Source organism: Muntiacus reevesi, chromosome 17 (genome assembly GCF_963930625.1).
Source record: "Muntiacus reevesi chromosome 17, mMunRee1.1, whole genome shotgun sequence".
Lineage (NCBI taxonomy): Eukaryota > Metazoa > Chordata > Mammalia > Artiodactyla > Cervidae > Muntiacus > Muntiacus reevesi.
The window spans coordinates 11729984-11744922 of NC_089265.1; the positions used below are offsets into that span (position 1 = coordinate 11729984).

At 36.7% G+C, this 14939-nt stretch overlaps 1 pseudogene; it reads left to right on the plus strand.

Annotated features, from left to right (window-relative positions):
* Window positions 1-6787: 6787 nt before the first annotated feature.
* On the plus strand, window positions 6788-7785 carry LOC136148535 (abl interactor 1 pseudogene; annotated as a pseudogene).
* Window positions 7786-14939: the final 7154 nt, after the last annotated feature.

Sequence of the window (14939 nt, forward strand, 5' to 3'; positions counted from 1 at the left end):
CTAAACTATATATTCAAATACTTTTAATTTTGTCAATGTATATATAAATATGTGGCATTTGATGAAAACGTATATCTAGAAAAGATTTATTCCTACATGGCTGAGCAAGAGTAACCAGGGTCCTCTTTTTGTATAATTAATAGCTGCAAACATTTTATTGAGTCAGAAATACAAAAACTCAAAATCTCTTGAGAATATTGGAATAAGATAGGGAAAATTAGGCTTAACATGACCTGGTATAGAATTTGACACCAAACAGCTATTGTGGTACTTTTTAAATGTCGGTTTAGGTCAACTACAAATGCATTTACCAGAATTCCCTTCCTTAAATTGAAACTGGATGAAGATTGGGAAATTTGTTGCATCAATTCCACATTGTAAATCATGGGCATATTTCCCAACCATCAATTTCACTTTGCAAATCTTTGCTCTCACACAGGTCAGTGTAAGGTTATCCAATCCTCAGCTGGACCCACTGTTCCTACAGCTCCTGAGGTTCTCTCCTTCAGTTTTATAAAACATTGAGCTCATTTCCTGTATGTTTCCATGATGTAGCACACCAGCTTTTCTGCTGGCCACTTGCACTATATGAATTGAAGATCTGGAGGCAAATAGAGACCAGTGTATGTTCCAGAGAAAGACAGATTCAGGTTTTAAGTTTATACTCATGGGTTCACTCATCCTCATGGGTCACTTATTCTCATGGGTTCTAGTTTGTTTCTCTAACACCATGTCCATCTCTTCTTCCCAGCGGCCAGCCCTGCTTACCTGTGACCAGACTCAGATGCAACAGATTGATTGATACCAACTTCTTAAATGAACTCCCACAGGTCAGGAAAGGTCTAATCCAACCCTCCAATCTATTGGATCTCAGTAGTTCTGCATCTCTGGGTGAATCCTAAAAAAATACAGCTAAATGTGTTAGCCCTGCTTGATCTTCCCATTTGTCAATGTTCAAACTTATCATGGTCAGTATACTAATCAGTTATCACTAATGTCATAATGTATATATGCTTATTTAGCAAGAGAAAATTGTAACTACAGTATCGTATTGTCAGTGAAGGAGGACTTGGTGTAAAAAGGCCACTGTTATATAAAGAGTATAAAAATCACATTTATGAAAAGTAATGTGAAAGGACACCATTGCCTCCCTCCTACTAGATTTTTCTGTCACCTTCCCACAAACATCTATATTCTTGGGGAGAGTTTTCTGCCTTTTCTGACATACTTTAAGAATTAGAAACACTTATCCACAGTGGGCTGAAAAAGTGGTTTCTGACATCAATTCTATTCTTTCCTCTCTTTGCTTGGGAAACTATTCCTGGGAATCATTGATGTTCTGTTTGAAGCCTGACCTAGATATATTCATCTTAACTTCTAATTTTATCACTTCTTGAAGAGTAGGAAGTATGCTCTTATGACTTTGGATTTTATTCAAGCAAACACTGTCCTGAAGGGAAATATTCTCTGATGTGTTTCCTTCTGATGTCCATGAGTTTCCTGAAAAAATCTGAATTGCAGGAGGGCAATAGCTTACAATTGTTTTTCTCACTACACATTTATCTTCATTCTTCTCAGTTTGGACAACTCTTTGAATCTCTGGAGGCGTGAAGAAAGAAGAAAAGGAGATCTTTGTATATATGATATTTCTTTCTGGAGACATGATTAACTTGTCTCAAGGACAACATTTTTTAGATTAATTGCTTTAGTTTAGACATGGGTCCATAAACAGTAAGAATTAGAAAGGTCTTGAAGATATAACATAAAATGAATGTTCTGAATCAGGAAATCAGTAACAATCAGCCCCCTGTTAGAAGACACAAATCTGTTTATTTTTAAAAATTTGAAACAAGAGAAACATGCATATAAAAATCATGGTTGATCATCCATTTCTATAGGATTCTGAAATATCAAAGTGTCAGCTTTTAGAAGAGCTGAACTATGGCTGAGTTTGCTTTGCTATTTACAAAAACAGCCTTACACCTTCCTTGCTTTGTTCCAAATTTTATTGACAGACCTCATCACAGGGCTACCTCAATATAATTGAGAACATTTAAATAATAATAAATAATAATAAATATCTAGGATATTATATTCCATGTAAAGTCAGACAAATCCTCTGTTATTGTATAGATCCATGTGGGAAATATCTTGTTACGATACAGATGGTTTAGCCTTGAAAAATCATCTAACCGTTTCTTTTTTTTTTCGGTTGACTTGCATGGTCTCAGATTTCCAATCCCAGATCTCTGTTTGCCACCAGGGACTGAACCTGGGCCATGGCAGTGAAAGCCCAGAGTCCTAACCACGAGGCCACCAGGGAAATCTCCATTTTTCTCCTTCTTTTCGCGTTTCTTGGACAAGAGAGAATCCAATAGCAAAAATAGCAAATCATTTAGGTGTAAAATATGCTTCAGTTACAATAATCCAGTAGATTTAATCATGAAAACATTAGGCCTCTAATTAAAGGACAAAGGTCATTTTATCATAAAATATTGCAGAGGTTTAAACACTACTCAGAATAGAGACCATGCACACTGACTCTGAATACGGAGCTATTGCTCCAAGGGGGAAGTATAGGATTACAAGTTCCTGCAAACCTCTGGTCACATATTTTTTCAACTGAAACATCTTTTGTGTTAGATAGGTTCAGTCGTCAAATCCTTGTTTTTTAAAAAAAAAATGTTTTTCTCTTTCATGTAACTCTTTTCCTGTGTAACTGTGCATATGTGCCCAATCACGTCCTACTCTTTGTAAGACCATGGACCCCACCAGGCTTCTCTGTCCACGGGATTTCCCAGTCAAGAATATTGGAGGGGTTGCCATTTCCTTCTCCAGGGGATCTTCCCAATTCAGGGATCAAACCTGAGTCTCCTGCATTGGCAGGGGGATTCTTTACCACTAAGTCACCAGGGAAACCCACATTTGCCACTAAGACTTTTTAATTTCATGTTTTGAGGTTTTTATTATTCCTGCACATTTTGTGTAGCCCTTGGTAATTGTGGTAATTTATTTACACTTGCACCTTGAGAAATTATTAATTCATTCATGCATTTTGCAAATACATTCATGCATAGGCACATTTTTTTAGATAAGGATGGCAACCAAAATGGAGAAGTAAGGAATTTTAGGGCTGTTAATGAGCTGGGAAAATTGTCAAAATCAACTTTTACACAATTCTGGAATCTAGTCAAATACTTGCAACTACTAAAGAAAAACTTATTGAAGAAATAGACTTCTGCTTTACAGAAAGAAACACTGTGGCATTTTAAATTGCCCTGTAACTGTGGTGGCCATTAGGAATGCAGCCCACATTTCATTGCTGAGGAACTTTGTAGAATGTTACATGATTTCTGATAAGTCCATCATAATTGTTATTCTTATTTCTCTCTAGGCAATTTAATTTCTGGCTCTTTTAACCATTTTTCTTTGTCTTTGGTTTTTCTGCTGGTTGAGTATGATACACCTAGATGCAGGTTTTGGAATTGGTATGCCATTAAATTTGGAAAAATTTTTATAATTATTCAAATATTCTATATATATAAAGTGTGTATATATTTGTTTTTCTTTCTTTTTTTGCTGTTATTCTAATAGTGTGAATATTGTATCTTTTGAAAATTTCCTATAGTTTTTGGATCTTAGATCTCTTTCATTCTTTTTCTCTTTGCATTTCACTTTGGGATATTTTTGTTAACAAATCTTTAAACTCACTGATTATTTCTTTAGCCATGGTGAATCTGATGAACTACATAAGGCGTTTTTCATTATTTTTATCGTGTTTTGGATTTGTAGCAGTTAACTTTTATCCTTTCTTAGAACTTCCACCTTTCTTTACAGTTCTCTTCTGTTTTTCATGTTATCTTTTTTTCCCCACTAGACCCCTTAACATAGTAATCATAATTATTTAAAGTTTTCTCTCTAATATCAACATCTGTGTAATATCTGATAAAGCTGTGACTATAATTTTTGTTGAATTTTTGTGTGACTTATATATATATATATATATATATTTTTTTTTTTTTTTGTCAAAACCCAGACATATTACATAATGTGAATTGAGGTAAGTAATGTTCAAATGTGAAGCTTTATGCTAACCAGGCTAGGAGTTGGGCTTTGCTTAATGCTCACTGTAGCTGTAGATTTCAGAGACGCAAATTCTTGTAGCGCCCCCTTTTTTCCCCTCTTGACTTTGGGCTACCCTGTGTAGTCTTCCTCAGGGAGAGGCTGTGTCTTGTCGCATTTTCACCTGTAATTCACTTTTACGACACGAGCACTGTGTTGGTTGTCTGGTAATATCTGAGGGTGAGTGCACATTGTGTAATATTTCAACTAAGTCTCCCAAGTTGGTTGGCTTTGTATTTCTGGCATATGCCTTTCATGAATGTTTTTTCTTGGATAGCATTTCCACACTGTAGGTGAGACAGGAAGGCTCGATGGCCAGGCTCCAGGATAAGGCTCCAGGAGAGCTGTTCCTCCTGCAGAGGAGTGCTTTGTATGGAGAAGCCTCTGGGTGAGATTTAAACAGTTTATTCTCCCCTTTAGTCTCCTATATCACATGGGATAGTTAATGCAATCTTCACTTTGACAGCCCAGTAGATTTCCTGGCTATATAACCTATAAAAGCGTGCCTAGCCCCTCCCATAGCCACCCCTGGTGGTGGGTCAGCAGGAGTATCTCACTCTCAAGCTAGTCTTACAGTCTGTAGGTCCAATGGTTACTGTTCCAGGTAAGAGCTTAGTTGTGACCCTTTGGATTCTCCTTTCTCACTCAATTTTGGGATGGTGGTTTGTCTTGCACATGCAACTTTTCTGATAGGTACAAGAAAACTCATTGAGTTTCTTTTTGCTTCAATTGTTCTTCTTGTAAGGATGAGAGTGATGCCTTTTAAGCTCTTTACATATTGGAATTGACACCAAAATTTTCATTTTAATTAAAAGTGTGTTTTTTAATTTCCAAATATTTTGAGGTATCTCAAATATTTGGAAAAAAAAATATCTTCCAGATACTTCTTTATACTGATTATTAGTACTTTGAGATCATAATTTGTATTATTTCTTTGGTCTTAAATGTATTAATATGTGTTTTCTGACTGAGGATGTTGTCTATTTGGGGTAATATTCTATTCAAGCTTAAAAATATTTATTTTGCTTTTATTGGATTGTGCATTCCATAGGTGTCAATTGGATAAAGTTAGCTATAAATGTTTGTACTTTTGATACCAAGATTCTAAACTATTTCCTCTTTCAATGAAAATATCATATATATACTTGAATAAAGAATTCAGAAGTGTCTGGAAGGGTGACTGCAGGGCCTAGAATTGAAAGATCTGCCCTCTGCCCTCTTCAAAATGCCCAAAACTTTCTTGCTGAATTAAGCAAATCACAACTGAATTTCCTTCTTGTATTTTTTTTTTTTTTTAGTTTCTGGTATTCAATTTTTACTAAAAATTTTTAAACTTATTCTCAAACTACAAATTAACCCTGTTAAAGTTTTTCAATTTTAAACTCACTTGACTATTACAGACAAGAGCTTTCATGTACTCACTTTACTTCCTTATTCAGTATATGAAAATCCCTGGTTCACTCAATGTAGTATAATATTCCAGGATAGCAGGCAAAGTCTTTGTCACATTCATGCAAATTTGGGAGACAATGATTTATATCTTAAGTCACATCGAATTTGTAATGTCTTGCCTGCCATATATCATAGATACTCAATAATTCTACACGTCTCCTGGGTTATTCAACTAATTAAAGTTTTGATAATTAAGGAAGCATTTCCTATTGTGAGGCTGTCAAACACAGTTGTGTGTTAGATGACTCCATAAAGTAATATTACCTGGTGACTCTAGTCAAACCTTATATGGTATCCCAAAGAGGTTAATGTAAAAGCTCTTTTTTTATGACATCGGCAAATACAAGGTATAAAAAAAGAGCACAAGCTGGTTGCACTGAGATGACAGATGTTTTTCCAATTGTATGCTGAAGAGAAAGGGCATCACTTGTCATATCAAATATAACATATTTAAAACATTATTTTGTAAAGGTGCTGTTTTAAGTTTCTTTTCTTTCCTTCAAACCACAGACCAAAAATAGTAATGCAGTAATAGTAATTCATAATTATAATAGTAATTCATAAATATGTTTTCCATTGGTGATAGTTTTTAGTTTTCTTCTTTTTGATTGGCAAATTGGTAGGCAAGTTGAATATGTCTCAAAATACTATTTTGAATTGGGGCCAATATACATTCTAATGATTTTGTTACTTTGTTACAAACTGTTCTACACTCTCATGAAAAAGTTCTCCAGTGCCTGAGGCATTTTATGTATTAAAGGGCTTTCCTGGTGACTAGTGGTAAAGAATCTACCTGCCAATGCAGGAGACTCCAGCTGATCCCTAGGTCAGGAAGATCCCCTAGAGTAGGAAATGGCAACCCACTCTTGCCTGGAGAATCCCATGGACAGAAGAGCCTGGCGGGCTGCAGTCATTGGGGTCACAGAGAGTTGGACAGGACTTAGGTACTAAACAACAGCAACAACAGCTATTAAAAGTTGAGACCAACAGTATTTCTGTAAAAAGTTGATCTATCCTGGAGGCGTCTGCACAGTCGACGGAGGAAGGTGGAGAGAGTGAGGAGGAAGAGGAGAAGGTGAGGTTCCACAATACCCAGTTGGAAGGTGGGCAGGCAGTTTGTACCCAGTTTGTGATGTGATGGTAGCCTCCATGGACCTTGCTGCTGCCTCTGTCTCTGTTTAACAGGAGAGGAAGCATTGCAGAGGGGTGGAAAATGGCAGAACTGCAGATGTTACTAGAGGAGGAAATCCCCTTTGGCTAGAGAAAGGGAAATCCCCTTTGGCCTTGATAGAAGGTTACCAGAACCTGACCTGGAAGGCAGGCTGCTGTGAAAACAACTACATACAGCTACTAGACAAGAGAAAAGCTTTAGGAGAGACCAAAGCCTACACATTCCTATCCCTAGTTAGTCTTGCTTATCAAATAAATGCATTAGTTAACAATGCTCCGATTGCTAGATATCCAAGCATCTCAGCTCTAGATAATGGAGTTTTCCATCAGACTGGACATTTGTAAAGAGAAAGTGGCTCAAAGAGAGATCAGTATTTTGACCACAAATAAGAATTTATCAAGTACTTACAAAATAATAGCTCACGCAAGTATGGAGCATCCTGTAAGGTATGTTTGGAAACCTACCGACCATACAGTTCTGGATAATGTGAGCCATGGTGTCAAGCATGGAAATAACCAGCTCGCAAGAACTGGCACACTGTGTCAAGAACAATTCCTACTACTCAGAAACCACTGCACCCTCCCATGTCAGGCTGCGGAACGTCGGGATGAAGTATTCCTTATAAAACCCTGGAACCCCTTCAGTCTCCAACAGTTCCTAATGACTACATGACAGGTCCTGCTAGGCTTGGAAGTCAGCATAGTCCGGCAGGAGAGTTTCTTTATAAGTCAGAGGCTAGGGACACACAGTGGCAGCAACAGTATTGGCATTCCCATCGCCATGCCTATACCCTCACCACCCACTATTGGACCAGTTACTGATAGTACAACTCCACCACTGATACTCCACTGGGTGACATTCCCATGTTTGATGGCTCCACCACCACTGAATTATGAAGTTGAGAAGGCTGCTGCAGTTCGTATAATGACCCGTATGCAGTTGGAGATCCTGCTTGGGTGCCCAAGAATTATATTGAGAAAGGTGAGGTACAGGCATCGTGGAACTGCTGCAAAGGGAAAGAACTCATGATAGTATTTTAGAGCTGGTCCAATGTTCTCCACCTTTTAAATAGTCTTTCAAGCCAAGATGATTTAGTTCCCATACATTCCTAACATGAAGTGAGCACTCTTTATTTTTTATTAATTTTTAATTGGAGTATAGTTGATTGACAATGTTGTGTTAGATTCTGGCATACAGCAAAGTGATTCAGTTAATGTGTGTGCATGCTCAGTCACCTCTGACTCTGTGTGACCCCATGGACTGTTAATCCATCAGACTCCTCTGTCCATGAGGTTTCCTAGGCAAAAATACTGGAGTGGTTTGTCATTTCCTTCTCCGTGAAATCTTTCCTACTCAGGGGTCAAACCCACATCTCCTGCATTGGCAGGCAGATTTGTTATCCATGAGCCACCAGGAAAGCCTCATGCCGTACAGTAGGTCCTTGCTACTTATCTATTTTATATATAGCAGTTTGTGTCTGCTAATCCCAAAGTCCCAATTTATTCCCACCCTACTCTCTTCCCCTTTGGTAAGTATGGGTTTGTCTTCTATGTTTTTGGGTCCCTTTCTGTTTTGTAGGTGGGCTTATTTGTATATATTTTTAGATCCCATACATACGTGATATCACATAGTAAAAAAAAATTGATCCATTCCAATTTCAAAAGCATAAAAATTTGTCTATCCCAATTTCAAATGTATCTCAACAAAAAGGACAAAAAAAAAGCTCCTTTGAGATTTTTTTTTAAGTAACATTTTGTAAGATATTTTACTATTAAATTAATATTGACATATATTGTTTATCCTATGCATATTAATACCATCAAATATGTGTATCTAGAAATGTATGGTTATGGTCACAAATGTAAATTATAAAGATCATTTTTCACACATTTTAAAGAGATTTATTTATTTTTATTTTTGGCTGCACTGGGTCTCTGTTCTGTGTGTGGGCTTTCACTAGTTCCGGCGGGTGGGGGCTACGCTTTGTTTAGGTGCACAGACTTCTTTCTATGGTGGTTTCTCTTGTTGCAGAGCCTGGGTTCTAGGGCATGCAAGCTTAGTAGTTGCAGTAGCATGGGAGATCTTTTTGGACCAGGGATCGAACCCATGTCTCTGCATTGGCAAAGGATTCTTAACCACTGGACCCTCAGGGAATTCCCTAAAAATCATTTTTTAACAACAGGGGTTTTACTTCATGAAACTAAGTTCAATCGTATCTGACTCTCTGTGATCCCATGGACTGCAACCTCCTGGGCTCCTCCGTCCTTGGGATTTTTCCAGGCAAGAATACTGGAGTGGGTTTTACTTCATTCCTATGTTATTATAAGTGATGGATTGGGTTTACTTCCGTAATTCCTTATAAAACAGAAACTTCCCCTGAGATTATGCATAAAATAGGAGAAATGTATTCTAAAAGCCCTTTTGTAGAAAAACTAACATACATTCTACAGTATGTTTTAGGTTTGTTTTCTTAGAACTGTTATGGAAGTAATTCTAATATAGGAGGATTAAGTACAAATAAGAAGTTTTAGAAAATGTGCCTTGATGAATGAAACATAACAGTGGAGGTGTTGGTATTTATCATCATAGCAGGTGAAAGGAAAATCTGTTTCAGACTTTTTAGATGCTTCCTGTGTACTCGCGAGGCAAGATAACTAGTTCTGAAAACTTCACATAAGACCTATTTCCTTTTATGTGTCTATTGGCACTTTTCACAACACAAACCCAAACTATCTTGAGCAGAGTATCAGCTACATGTATGGAATTTAAATTGATCTTTGAAAATATAAAGGTGTTTGCCTTTAGAGAAGCATATTTGAAATTTTGTTTTTCTATGAAAAGCATAGAAACAAATATTTTATTTAACAACTTGTTGAATAATATTAAAATAATTTAAGAAATCAAAATATTACTTTCTTTTTGGATATCATTTGTCAGCTTAGATGTCAAAGACTCAAATATATACCAATGCATTTAAAAGTGTATGGATTAAGAAACAGAAAGACATTTTTTAATCACTATTTTTTCTAGTTTTGATTTACAGTAGTCTTTGTGATTTTAAAATGTTTATTCATGGCAGAAATTGTTATACACTTAAAGTGACTCCTTGCTTTCAAATAGAGTAGCTTTAGAAAAAAGGAAAATGTCACTTGCTTTATAAATGCTGAATTGATCCTTCCAGAAAGGGAGGCAAAGTGATATATGAGTGAGGATGTGATAGGTCTCATCATTCAGACTAATTCTAACTGATTATTAGGGTAGGCTTGGGGGCACTTTGCTAAGAATGGTTTTGCTTTTGATGATTTGAGGAGTGGCAGTCTGATTCCATAGTCCTTTTTTACTGCAATGAGACTGCTGTCCCCAACCCTGTTGCGTATAATGGACAAATCCCCATATCCACCTCTTCCTAAACCCCGGCAACCACCATCATCTACTTGCTCTTCTAAGATTTTGAAATTTTAGTTACCTTATTTAAATAAATCATACAATATTTGCCTTCTGCAACTGGCTTATTTCATTTAGCATAGCATATTAGGTTCATCTATGTTTTTGTAAATAGAGGAATTTCCTTTTTTAAGACTGAATGGTAATCCATTATATGTATATACCACATTATCTTTATATTTAGGTTGTTTCTATATTCTTGCTTTAGTGAATAACGCCACAGTGAACATAGGGGTGCAACTATCTCTTCAAGATCCTGATTTCATTTCTTTTGGATATATGCCCAAAAGTAGAATTGCTAAATCATATGGTATATATAATTCTAATTTTTGGAGAAAGCTCCATGTAGCAAATGCACCCTTTTACAGTCCCATCAGCAGTGTACACAGTTTACAAGCTCTGCATATCCTTGGTAATAATATTTTTTGGTGATAGCTATCCTATATGTGTGAGGTGATTTCTCATTTTGGTGGTTTTGATTTGCAATTTCCTGATTATTAGTGATGTTGAACACCTTTTCATATACCTGGTGGTTATTTCCATGTGTTGTTTGGAGAACTATCTATTCAGGTCTTATGCCCATTTTTTAATCAGGTTGTTGTTATTTTTATTGCTATTGAGTTGTAGTAGTTTCTTGTATATTTTGGATGTTAACCACTTATCAGATAAGTTGTTTACAAATATTTTCTCTCTCTCTCTCTAGGTTGCCTTTTCACTCTTGTTTCTTCTGTTACACAATTGTTGTTTTTTATATAGTCCCTGATGTTTATTTTTGTTTTTGTTGCCTATGCATTTGGTTTCATATCCAAAAATTTGCTAAGGCTAATGCCAGGAAGTATTTTCTTTATTCTTTTCTATGATTTTTAGAGTTTCATGTCTTATACTTGAGTGCTTAAGATATTTCAAGTTGATTTTTGTATATGGTATAAGATAGGTGTCCAATTTATTCTTTTACCTGTAGATATCCAGATTTTCCAGCACTATTTGTTGAAGAAACTAGCCTTTCCCCTTTGTGTATTATTGGACTCTTGTTAACAACTGTGCCTGAGCAGTGGGAAGCCAGAGGAAAATGATGGGGCCCTCAGTGGTCCAGCAAACTGGTCATCTGATTTGGGTGTTGGAACAAAAGACAAATTGAACCATGTAATAGCTGCTTCCCTCTGAAGGTTCCTGCAGGATAGATGGAGCTCTGACTCACCTCTGTAGTTTTATCCAGTAAAGCAAATGATTAGAAGTCTTGGTGCCAGACTTATCTCAACTTATTATTAAAGTTTAAATGAGTTACAAGCTTAATCCTCTGATAAAATATCTCTTGTGGGGGGAAATGAAAGAAGGAGAGTAAATAGCCAAAAATATTCAACAAATAAAATAAGAAAAAATCAATCCATTGAATAATTAATTAAAAGGTGGGATGAGAAAACAAAATTTGTATTTATCAAAAAAGGAAGTAAACAAATTTAAAACACATGCAGAAATACAAATACAAGATGGTTGCAAATTATAGAAATGTTACCTGAAAAGATTTGTTAGATTACCTTTGCATGAGTTCATGCTAAGATGCTTCAGTTGTCCAACGCTTTGCAGTCCTATGGACCATAGCTCGTCTGGCTCCTCTGTCCATGGGATTTCTGGGCAAGAATACTGGGTTGAGTTGCCATGCTCTTTTCCAGAGGATCTTCCCAACAGAGGGATCAAGCCCATGTCTCTTAAGTCTCCTGCATTGGCAGGCGGGGTTTTTTTTTTTACTACTCGTGCCACCTGGGAAGCCCAAAGATGACCTTTAGTTAACAAACTGAGCCATTTGGGGAACTAAAACTTTTTATTGGTTTAACTGTATTTTCAACCATTTAATTGACTGTCTTAACCCTTCCCACAGTTCTGAACCTGCTGCCTCCTCTCATGGAAATGTGAAAATTACTTATATGATTGCCTAGAGCACATATTTTATTATGTTTTTAAGATAACTTCCTGGTACTACATCACACATTCTTAGGAGTAAGTTACCTTTAATACATCTTGTACTTTCTAAAAAGAAAATTTCCAAAAATGATAGAATTCAATGATATCAACAGACTTTTGAACAAAAAAACTTATAACAAAATAGAAATAGAGTCAGAGACACAGAAAATAAATTTATGGTTACCAAAGGGGAAAGGGGATGGAGGGATAAATTAGGAGTTTGGGATTAACATGAACACACTACTATATATAAAATAGAAAACAGACAAGGACCTACTGGCGAGGACAGGGAACTATACTTATATTTTGTAATAAGCTAGAGGGAGAAAGAATATGAAAAGAAAATATATACATAACTGCCTCAATTTGATATACACTTGAAACTAGCAAAACACTGTCAATCACCTATGTGTGTGTGTGCTCAGTGGTTACCAACTCTTTGTGACCCCATGGACTGTAGCCTGCCAGGCTCTCTGTCCGTGGGATTATGCCAGCAAGAATATACTTCAATTAAAAAATAAACAGACTTTTGATAAACATGTTTAATTTTTTTTTTTTTTTGCAGAAGTTGCATTTTGTTTCTTCTTTTGTACTTGTCAACACTGCATTATGTATAACCCATAGGCCTGTACATTTACAAGCGTCGCTTGGTTTTCAAGTGTCCCAGAAATACTACTGAACCTGTGGTAGGTGCACATGTTTTCCCAGGACAGAACCAGTATTCAGCGCCCAAGTTCAGAATGTGGAGCGTGGCTAGGGCTAGAAGTCCCTGATGTGATGACATACCCCCCCTTCACAGAGCAGTTTGATATCGATCATAGAGAAGGAGCATCCAAAAGATACTATTGACAGGGAAGTTTTAGCTTTGATATAGTCTGTTGTAATTGTCCCTTAACATTTAATGAAAGGAAGAGGTGGTAGAGTGTTAGAAAACCAAGCAGAAAAGTGTGAACAAGTGAAGCGCACAGAAGCGTGCACTTTTCCTGTGTGTGTGGGCTCAGTTGTGTCCCGCATGGGCTCTTTGCGACCCCCATGGACAGACTGCAACCCACCAGCCTCCTCTGTCCATGAGATTTTCCAGGCAAGAACACTGGAGTGGGATGCAGTTTACTCATCTAGGAGATCTTCCTGACTCAGGGATCAAATCTGCATCTCCTGTATCTCTTGCATTGCTGGCAGATTCTTCGCCACCAGGAAAGCCCCCAATCAAACAGATACATATTCAAAAGTAGGAAAAAAAACAAAAAACCACCTTGAAAGTCCAGTAATCTCCATAGCAAGTTTTCCTTTAGCTTTTTTCAGTCAGTGAAATTTGAAAGAGAAAATAGAATGAACTCTCATTATTAAATTATTGACTAGTTCACAGGAGACATAATAAATTAGGACAAAACAAAATGTTTCTCACCAAAAGTGTACATAGGAATTTCTAGAAATCTGTGCATGTTTAATATAGATACTAGTGAAAAAGGAGGGTCCCACTGTCTTTGGTAAACACCCCACCTTTTCCTTAAGGGTAGCTTTTTAAGTAAAATATTTAGTAGGTTTCCTAGTTTTACTGCAATCTTGATACTATACACTTTAAAGTACAGCTGAAGATAATCTGAATAGCTCATAAAAAAGTTACATTTTCCAAAAGGGGAAAAAAAAAAGTAGTGAGAAGAGTAACATTGTCTTATATATATGCAAATTTCTTAATAGAGTTGATCTTTTCCAAGAAACTAGCCTGGTGGTTACCAAGGGCAAGAGGCTGGAGAAGATGTTGATCAAGGAGTACAAACTTCCAGTTATAAGATGAATAAATTCTGGAGGTCTAATATACAGCGTAGTGATCATAGTTAATAAATCTAAATTCCATACTCGAAAGTTGCTACGGGAGTAAATCTTAAATGTTCTCACCACAAAAGAAATGGTAATTATGTGACAGGATGCAGATGTTAGCTAATGTTATAGTGATAATCATTTTGCAATATGTAAACGTATACAATCAACTTGTCATACACCTTAAATTTACCCAATGTCTTATGTCCACTGCATCTCAGTAAAGCTAGAAAGATTTTTTTTTTAAGGAAAAAATTGAGGAAAGTCAAGAAATGAGGAAAGCTTGATATGAAGGCCAAAAGGAGGACTGAAAACTCTCTGACTTCCGTGGTATTTACACTCTACTAGAGGGGCTTTATTAAAATCTTTAAAGTGATATCCCAATTGATGAATTTGTCCTCTCATCACCTTCTGATCTCCAAATAATTAAAGTAGTTTAAGCATATAAGGTGTTGGAGAAGACTCTTGAGAGTCCCTTGGACTGCAAGGAGATCCAATCAGTCCATCCTAAAAGAGATCAATCCTGGGTGTTCATTGGAAGGACTGATGCTGAAGCTGAAACTCCAGTACTTTGGCCACCTCATGTGAAGAGTTGACTCACTGGAAAAGACCCTGATGCTGGGAGGGATTGGGGGCAGGAGAAGGGGACGACAGAGGATGAGGTGGCTGGATGGCATCACCGACTCGATGGACATGAGTTTGAGTAAACTCCAGGAGTTGGTGATGGACAGGGAAGCCTGGCATGCTGCGATTCATGGGGTCACAAAGAGTCGGACACGGCTGAGCTACTGAACTGAACTGAACTGAGGAATATAAGGACAGTGATCACAGATCAAAATAATAAAATATCCCTTTGTTTCATTTACTTTTTTTTGGTTTACCTTCTTAAGCAATAAAGCCATTCACCTTCTTTACTCTTTTTGAGTATTTCAACAAAACTCAACATGACTATACTTTACCGTTGTATATATGT